The sequence below is a fragment of the Martes martes genome (assembly GCF_963455335.1).
Source record: "Martes martes genome assembly, chromosome: 13".
NCBI lineage: Eukaryota > Metazoa > Chordata > Mammalia > Carnivora > Mustelidae > Martes > Martes martes.
The window spans coordinates 76,618,293-76,627,755 of record NC_137901.1 but is presented as its reverse complement, the minus strand read 5'-3'; the positions used below and the strand labels follow the sequence as shown (position 1 = coordinate 76,627,755).

General features: G+C 50.5%; 1 long non-coding RNA gene across 1 annotated transcript; it reads right to left on the bottom strand.

Moving 5' to 3' along the window:
- Positions 1–248: 248 nt before the first annotated feature.
- Positions 249–8,958, bottom strand: LOC308354225. Its single transcript, XR_013967853.1, has 6 exons — positions 8,651–8,958; positions 7,975–7,999; positions 5,145–5,198; positions 4,356–4,707; positions 1,407–1,506; positions 249–939 (listed from the first exon to the last, which is right to left on the bottom strand). It is a non-coding gene; the product is annotated as an uncharacterized lncRNA (long non-coding RNA).
- Positions 8,959–9,463: the final 505 nt, after the last annotated feature.

The following is a 9,463-nucleotide window of genomic DNA, read 5'->3' as shown; positions in this document are numbered from 1 at the left end:
GGACCAGACCCGTGCTGGAGCAATCTCGAGAGTGGAAATGGACGGGCAGATTGGCATGTCCAGAAGCACCCAAATCAGAAAAACCCCAGTGTGGGGAGTACCTGGGCCAGAAGCAGACTTCACAGGGTTTCCTTCTAGCAGGGGGTTCCTAGTATACCTGACTCAGCCCAGCTCCTTGCCTGGACAATTCAGGGTTTGTTGACACTATTCAGTGGTGCTGTCAGCATATAAATGAAAACCAACCACATGACAACAAGTAAAGGGGATTTATTCAGAACTTGCTAGAGCATGGGAGTCAGCCACTATCACTTGCATGTAGGCAGAGATTCAAAGGCAGCAGAGGAGTAGGGAAACTTTGTAGGGCCAGAAGGAAAGCCTTCAGAGATGCCCTGATTAGAGCCTCTTGACATAAGGAAGCTACAGTCAGCGGTCTAGAAGCAGGACATCCCATGTCTTTGTCAGGGCTATTGTATCTGTGGGGTCTCAGGTGGAAGTAGGGAGAAAAACCAGGCACAGTTTCAGTTACAAATCATGTCTTGGTCCTTCGGGGCCAATTGCTACAGGGCTTATTGGTTAGCTTTCTGGGCTGGATGCCCCAGATAGTGGTCTGATGCCTTCCAAGGCAAAAACTGTAGGTACTGGGTTGGTTTCCTGGGCTGCACACTTCAGGCCAGAGTCCCTATTTTTCTATATGGTCAAGGCACTGCCCGTTTGGGTCTTCCATGTGTCTGTCCCCCATTTTGGTCCTTGTCTCACTTGGGAGAGGTTGGCCCATTCTGAGAAGACCAGAGATCCCACACTTCACTGCTGGACATGGTCTAGTCATCTTCATAGGCAACTGTATTGGAAGATCTTCTTGACCATGCATGTGATGAGAGAACATCTGTAGAGATGCTTGTAAGACTCTGGCTAGAACGCAGTGGACCAGCACTCTGACCACTATGAAGACAAACAAAACAAACAAGACCATGTTAAGAGTCTATATAGGGTGCTTCCAAACCAGGAACCCCTATTGTCCAACCCAGGCCAAAAGCACCAATCCCCTAAGCCATGAGGATCAACCTTAATGCCAAACAGCTTCTTCCTTAAGGCATTTCAGAGCCTGTTCTACCTGTCTTACTTGATGGGGCCAAACACAGATACCACTACATCCTGCCCACAAGAAATCTATGGCAATGGCACAAAAATCACTATGCCACCAATAGGCTGAGACTGATCCATATTCCATCTGGGACATAAATTGTATTATCAGTAAATTTTCTCAAGATTAGAGATAGGTTTCTTACAGGCTTTCTTATTTATGCCGTTTCCAATAAAGGGAACATTGTTCTAACTTGTGGCATAACTAGTAAATCCTCCAAGTCGTGTGCCTGAATAATCAAAAGTCGCCTTCTTTTGGAGCTCACCCAGGACTTGGAATTTCCAGTCTTGGTGATTCATTTCATTTGATGAAATCTGAGTTTCCCAGAAGGATTTCCCATGGGGTCCAGGGATGGATGGCACATCCTGCGGTCAGAAGCACAGAGAGGATAATAACTAACAAGGATAATAGTTAGTAAAGTGATTATAAGAAAAAAAGGAGTAAAGGGGTCATTCTGGGTGAATGGTAGCAAGCGGTTTATGGAAAATGAGAAGAAGTATTTTAACTAAGCGTATACAAAATGAAAAAAGAACTAGATGGGAGCCTTGACCCAATATCTTGTGTGTTACATGCCTGCTTTTCAAACGAACGATTTTGTCAAATCAGGTTGTCCAGAGTTGGCCCCGAAGACCCAAATCATCATGGGCGAAGTTGTGGGGAATAAGAATTGAGATTGCAAGGAAAGTACATACAGGAAGCAGACATTTTTGTTTTCTGGGAAAAGAGAGAGTTTAGGTTTAGAGGATTCCGAAGAGAAGTGGTGATGGTTGGTCAAAATAGAACATTTATATATCTCATGCCTTGAGCCCCCCAAATGGCAGGTGGCCACCTCTGAACACAGGCCCATCAATATGGACTCTCCAGCCAGTGGAAACCCAGAGAGGATACTCCCAGGACCCAATATTGACGTAGTGGGAGAACTTCAGCTGGTTTGATTGGGGACCTTCAGCTCAGTTCATCCCGGCGGATGACAGTCTGCTGAGATCATCAGTCTCCCTGGTCTGTAAGGCTGACTCAGACAAGATCCACAAGAGCCTATACATGGTTCCAAGCTCTGATTCTTCTTTTTATGACTCACAACAGTTTTGCACAGCACAACACAACATTGGAACCAAAAGGACAGCATGAGCAGACAAAAAGGAATGCTCTGATTCCACCAAGGAGGCCAAAAAAATGGGACCCCAAAACAAGGCCCAGGTGCCAGCCTGAGTATCAACAGCCTAGGAACTCACTGCAAGAGAGCAAATTTCAGATCCATTGCTCACTCACCAGGTCCTCACAGACTCGACAAGCTACAGGCAGCAAGGCCCAAGGGGCCTTGTGGGCACCACACTGGCTGGAAAGCTGTGGTTTTGAAGCAATGGCAGCTCAGACGGGGTCTCAGCGGGACCTCTGGGATGACCTGTCCGGTAAAGAAAGGCCATTCAAAGGACAACAGGCAAAGAATATCAGAGCTTGCTAGAGCAAGGGAGTCAAGCCACCATTATGTGCATTTGGCAGAGACTCAACATCAAGCAGAGGAGTGAGAACTCACACTAGTGGGGACAAGGGAACGCCTCAGCTGTGCCCGATGGGAGCCTATTGGCACAGAGAGCCTCAGTGAGCGGTCTAGAAGTGAGGCATCCTATGTGGTTGTTAGGGGTCCCTACTTGATGTTTTCTGGTCCGTCGGTCCTAGGTGGGGAGTGGGGACAAGAGTTAGGGAAGCTCTCCGATAGAACTACGGCCATTTGGGGCCCATTGTTCTGCGGGATCTGGTGCAGATTCCTGGCCTTTTGCTAGATACAGCAGCCAACCTCCTTCCAAGTCTGACATGCATACTAAGCCTGCTTGCTCGGCTGACACCAAGGACTGGGTCCTGGGTTGGTTGTGGTCAGAAACCTATCTTCATGTTCAGTCTGCCTTCGGCCCATTTGTGCACTCGCTTTTTCATGCAGACTGGGGACCAGAAACCGGGAAAATACTGAGGAAGTTGTTGAGCAGGGCTGAGGAGACACTGTAGATTTGGAGATCCAAGAACATCGAGTGCCTGCATAAGCCCACTCCTACAGGATGAGAATCGTAAAAAGCAGGAAAGAGGAAAGTAGCCAAAGCTACCAAAAGGAGGTTATCAATAAGGGAGAGGAAAGGTGCCTGGTTTCTTCAGCTGGTGAAGCGTGTGAGTCCTGATGTTAGCTGAGGCCATGGTCTCAGGGTCGTGGAGTCGAGGCCCCCCTGTCAGGCTCTGCACTCAGCCAGTAATCTGCCTGGGATTCTCTCTCTCCTTCTACCCTTCTCCCCCTCACGGGATCTCTCTCTCTCTCAAAAGAAAATAATTCACTACCAAAAGAAAAGAAAAAGAAAGAAAAGAAAGAGTATAAAGGACTGAAAGAGGAAATAATGGCACAAAGATTGTGGATCTATCGTTCTGAGTATTCACGGTCTGCAAAATAGTCTTCTCTGGGCAGAGCGATGGTAACAGACATGGCCATGCCTTGGGAAGGGAAAGGGGACAGTCAGGGTGAGGTGAGGACTCAGGTCACTTCTCCCAGGATCATGTCCCTGACCCCAAAAGTCCATTTCTTTCCTCAGCTCTGCAGTCCCCCCATCTCACCAGCCCCAGAACCATGATCCCCTTAACCCACTGATAATGAAGGCCTCCAGGGTCTCTGGGCCTTTCTCAGCCCTCGGATTTCATAACTGGGACCTAGAAGCCATGCCCGTCAACCCATTCCTTCAAGAGGCAGCCATGGTGCTGTCCATGACTTTCTGTCCCCATGATTTCCTGCCTTCCTCTGCTCCCTCCTGCTACACTCCCTCATTCTTCCCTGAATCATGAATTTCTTCTTTCCCTTCTCCTCTCACCTCCACCAACCAGATTGTTCTCTGAAATGGCAACCGTGGAGCAATCATCGTGGGTTTACTGCCATCCTCCCTAGTCCCTCCGTTGATCAGTGAGCCGAACCAGCTAGCGTGGAGGTGGTTTCCATGGGCCTGGGTTGTGCTGGGCGTGAGGGTGACAGGCAACTGGGCAATAAAGGTACTGCCCTATGCCTGGGCTGATCATAGGCACTTGAATCCTACTTGAGTGTTACTACAGCCCATAAGTGTCCTAGCCCAGAGAAGAGATGAATGTGACAGGAGAGATCAAATGATGTGTCCAAATTCCCCTAGGCTGTCAGTGTGGGGTTCCAGGGTTCCACAGCAAGAACAGCCATATAAACACCAGCACTTGCCAGCAATCATGCCAAGCCCCCAAGCCCTGGCAGGACTGGGGCAGGCCCCCAGCAGGTTGAGGGATGGTCCAAGGGTGGTCCGTGACCATGATGTGGGGAGCAGGTCCATTGCTGTGTGGCTGGAGCAGCGGGATCAGACAGGAGCAGAGACCATGGTCCCACTTCTAGAGCCTCTGTCCTGGGCCTGGTCCTCCAGGAAACCAGCTCGTGGGACCCTCGAGCGCCAGGGTATGTGACCAACTCAGCAGCCTTCACACAGGCCTCTGGAATTCCCACCAGCCTGGGAGGGTTTCCAAAGGCTCTCACGCTTGGCAGTGAGGAACGAAGCCTCACTGCGCTATCCGAAGAGAATCTTAAATATCAAATAAGAAAAGAGGATTACAAACAGAGCCCCTTCAAAGCACAGAGGCAAGCTACTTCTTACTATTATTTCAAAAGATCCTACCATTACAGGAAAAGAACAAAACAGAGACTGAATCAGGGTGGCTCGGTCGTTTCAACGTCTGCCTTCAGCTGGGTTCCTGATCCCTGGGAGCAGGCCTGCATTAGGCTCCTGGCTGAGCCTGGAGTCACCTCCTCCCTCTCCCTCGCCCCCTCCCCGCCAATCCTTCCCTCTCTCTAAGAAATTAGATGCCTCCAAGGCTGAAAAACAGAAAGAAATCCTCTAATACATATACTTCATCTTTCTGATTTCCTACCTCCCACTCTTGGTCTACAAAGCAGCTGCTGTAACGTGCCTGTTCCCAGGAACCCTCTCCCGTTGGTTCCTACCTGAGTGTAGTTCCCTACCTGGCGAGTCTTCCTCCTCTGAGCTGGCCTCATAGATGGTCTCGAGGCTCCGTTCTATAGAGACACAAGCATGAGCAGCGGGTTGTTAGAGAGAGGGGCTCCCTTGCGCCTGCTGCGCCAGCCAAGAACAGGCTGGCTCGCCTGGCATCACCTGCTCTTCCTCCAGATCCTCAGACCTGCCCTGGGCTCCCTGGAGGCAGAGCCCTTCAACGAGACCTTGAGCACAGCTGCAAACCTTCAGCGAGAGGAAGGATGCCCCTTCCCATGGCACTTCCCTATCTCCACGGGATCACGATAGCTCTCACCTGCACACGGATCAACCCGAGATCCCAGCTGGGGTGGCAACAGTCTGGGTTAGATGGGGTCCGTGAGCAGCCCCTCTGCCAGGCTCAGAACGGGTGCCCAGGGGAGCTGTCTGTGAGGATGGAAATGTTCTGTGTTGTCAACATGCACTATGGGGCACCTGTAATTTGGTGGATGTGATGAAGGACGGGGCTGTTTAACTTGGTTTCCTCGAATTAACTCACATAGGAGCAGGCATGTCTAGCTAGGGGCAGGGACACTTCACTGTCCTCAGGAGCCCACCCTTCTCTTCCTGGTCCAGACTAGAGCCTGGGCAGGCAGTGAGCATAGTGTGGGGCCACATAGGCCCAGACAAGCTGAAGAGGGAAGTTTCTGCCCCTGAACTAGACCCTAATCCAGGCTGTATCAAGAGAGGCTGCTCAGCGCTGACCATCTGGGGGAGAAGGAATGAGGGAGATGCTGGTGGTGCCCTTGCAGTGGCGAGCAGGGGCCGGGGCTCCTGTGTCCATGAGTGGAAGCACACAGAGTTTGGGTGTGAGAACTCTCAGTTCATTTCAGAGAAACCATCAAACTGATGTCGTCTGGGCCACAAAAGGGAGGAGCAAGGAGCACCCCACCCTGGGGTCAGCTCCCATCACTTTGCTAAGCTCACCGTGCCTGGAGTCGGTTGCACATGAGTTGCATCTCATGTGCAACTAGAATGTCTACAGCTGCCACAGTCACATGGTGTGAGATCTCTTCAGCATAAATATGTCTGCAGGCCAGATAACCCTTGGCCAACAACATGTAGACAAGGACTGGTTGTCAAGTGACTTCCAGAAGCAGGTGAAAAGTAAAAACTCGCCCCTCCTAGCCCTGGGTGGTTCAGGCTGGGAACCTCTGTGTGTCCGGCCTCGTTTTGGATCCAACCCCACTGATGTGTATCAGGTGTGGGAACAGGAGACCTGAATGCATTCTCTGCCTCTCCCTAATTTCCATGATGGAAAGTGCCTGGTTCATCACACAGGTGGCTGGAGAAGGGGATGGAATGGGAAGCAAGCCCCTTCCCCAGGGATTTAGGAAGACGTCCGTGCAGTGCTCCCACCAGCTGTGACACTGTGACCTGCCTCGTCCCTGCTCAGGAGGAGCCGGAATGGCGTCCTCAGTGTGGGCAAGGCTGGGCCCAGGCAGTGATGCTGGACTGATTCACCTAATCTTGCAACCGTGGTATCCCCTCCCACTCTCACACGGCCTGGCTGTCCTTCGAGCTGTCCCTCTGGCCCTCACCCACCATGCCCTCTACAGCTTCCCTCTGAAGATCTAGTCCAAGCCCCTGGGTTGTGCCCTCACGCTTCAATGCAGAAGGATCTGACGGAGCCAGGCCTCCTCAGAGCCTGGCTGCTGCTCTCACTTCTGTGTCGGGTCGCACCCAGCAGGCATTCCCTTCCACACTACCGTGAGACCACGATCTAGAGACGAAGGATTTCCTGAACCTGGAGCCTCCCACTTCTCAGAGTTCCTTCAGAACAGGGCGTGGCACCCATCTGCCTTTGGGGCCCCCTGCCCCAGCTCTCCTGCTAATTCAGGGAGGATTCCTTCTCAGGCTCCTTTTCTTCAGAAACAGTTTGGGAACAGAGGAGGGGCAGTTGGCGAAATGTCCCTTTAATCTGAAGAGTCTGATGGAACATGGCCTCTGGGATTGGGGTTGGTGAGAGCCCCGTTTAGGGAAGATCAAGAACAAGGCCAAGAACTATTACTAATGCCACTCGGTGTCGAAATGTAGGGTCTCCCCTAGAAATAGAGATGGGAAAAGGATCACGAGATCCGGGGTTGAAGGGCCTCATCTCCGTGCTGGGCTCCCCAAACACAGGCACTATGACCCCGCTGCCATTCAGCACCCTCTCCAGCCTCCCTTTTCTCTGACGCCAACTGAACATCCCATGGTTCCTTCTCTTTGGTCATGATTGATCCCACTGTCTGCTCAGAGGTGAGACCCATCATTAACTGATGGCATTCCTGACAGACTCACGGGGATTCCGAAAACGTATTTTCCTCCCAGGACCCTGGGCACACTTTCCTCCGTGGTGTTGGGATTTTGTCAGATGAAACCAGATCTATTTGGCATACGATGGACTGCACACATATTTAAGTCGTACAATGCCATCAGTTCTGACATACATACACACCCAAGAGGCAAGGGGCAGGATTTTCTTATTCTTTTCCTAAATGGTAAGTTCATACCAGCAACTGTGCTATTCAGGGAGACATAAATCCTGGGAAACACACACACACACACACATAGCCACACACAAAACCACACGCCCATTCAGAATCACACCTTGTCAGTTCACACAGAGACAGAGCCCACCTCCACACACACAAACTCACTACCTGAACACTACACAGCCACTTACAAAGACATGACCGTGGTTATCCACATAGAAAACCCATTGTTTCACCACACCTCTGATCCCCATTCCAGTGGGAACCCAGCATCTGATGGTGCCCCTGACTACAGACAGCAGGAGACTGATTCCAGAATACACACCTCTTTTGCTCAGTCTGGACGGCACCTGCAGGTACAGAAAAGAGGACATGATGAGGCTCAGGTCATGTTGTACACTGTCTGACTTCATGATCTTTAGTTCTCTCAGTGACATTAGGAAACCAGAGGGAACCCAGTGTTTGGCCCCCATGGTAAGCAAACAGGACGCCTGTAGGAAATGGTTGTTCCTAGGGGATGTGTCTGCCCAGTCCACTCAGGATGGTGCCTACAAAATTCTTCATCCAAGCAGGGGAAACTGTTGCTGAGGGAAAGAATGCCACCACCGCGATTCTAAGCAGGTTTGCTGTTGCCATCGGTGAATGTCCTCTTGAATCAGATGATGGTTGGCAAGAGACAACCACTCAGCACTCTCCCCAAAAGGGAAATTATATATATGTCCTCTCGAATGTGTGTGTATGCATATATGTGTGTGTGTATAAATATATATGTATACGAGTGTGTATATATATATATACACACGTACACATACACACACATTCACGCACACATACAGTTGAAACATCATTTTATTTCCATATACAAGCAATTTATATTAGGAAAATGAATTTTTATTATTATGTTCAATTCACCAACATATATTATCTGATTTTCACCTGAATTTGATGAAAGAAACCAAGAAAACAATGCTTGTTCCTTGGGGAAAGATAGGCAAGCTCACCTTGGCAGTACGCCGGTCCTTCTGGACTTCGATGGTCGGGCGAGGCCACGCCCAGACTGAGCTATTGTCCACATCTAGACGGACATCAAGAATGTACCCGTCAGCACATTGGTGGTGCTTCTCAGGAATAATTTGGGGAGCGGCGCCTGGAGGGCTCAGTCCTTTCAGGATCGGCCTTCCCCTCAGGTCCTGATCTCAGGGTTGTGAGATCGAGTCCCACATGGAGGCCACTCTGCTCAGCGAGAGTCTGCTTCTCTCTCTCCCTCTGCTGCTCCCACCTGACTGTGCTCTCTCTCTCTCTCTCAGATAAATAAAAACTTAAAAGAAAAATGAATAGCTCGGAGAGTATTGCTTGATATGAATGGGGGTGAGATCATGTGGGGTCATGTGGTTGGCTAGCAGGGGCTGAACTGCCCCTGTGGGGCCACCCGCGGTCAGAGGGCTAGAACATGTGCCGTGATGAGGTTTTTTTCTTTTCTCTGAGAATGTTGACATTGGCCATTGCACAGTGGCAGTGGGATCTATCTCCTGCAGAAACAGACACACTCTCTCTTGCTCTTTCCATCTCTCCCTCTCCCTGTCTGACTCTCTGTCTCTGTGTCTGTATCTGTCTTTCTGTCTCTGTCTCTCTCTGTCTCCCACACTAAAGCACCCACTCACAATCACACTACATGGAGCCACAAAAGACACCCCAACCCAAAACCTCATGCACACAAACTCGCACTACACACACGGAACACATTGGCTTCCTAGTCCTGCAGACACAAGAGCATACTTTGTCACCTGGGAAATATGCCTGTCCCCAAACCCCCA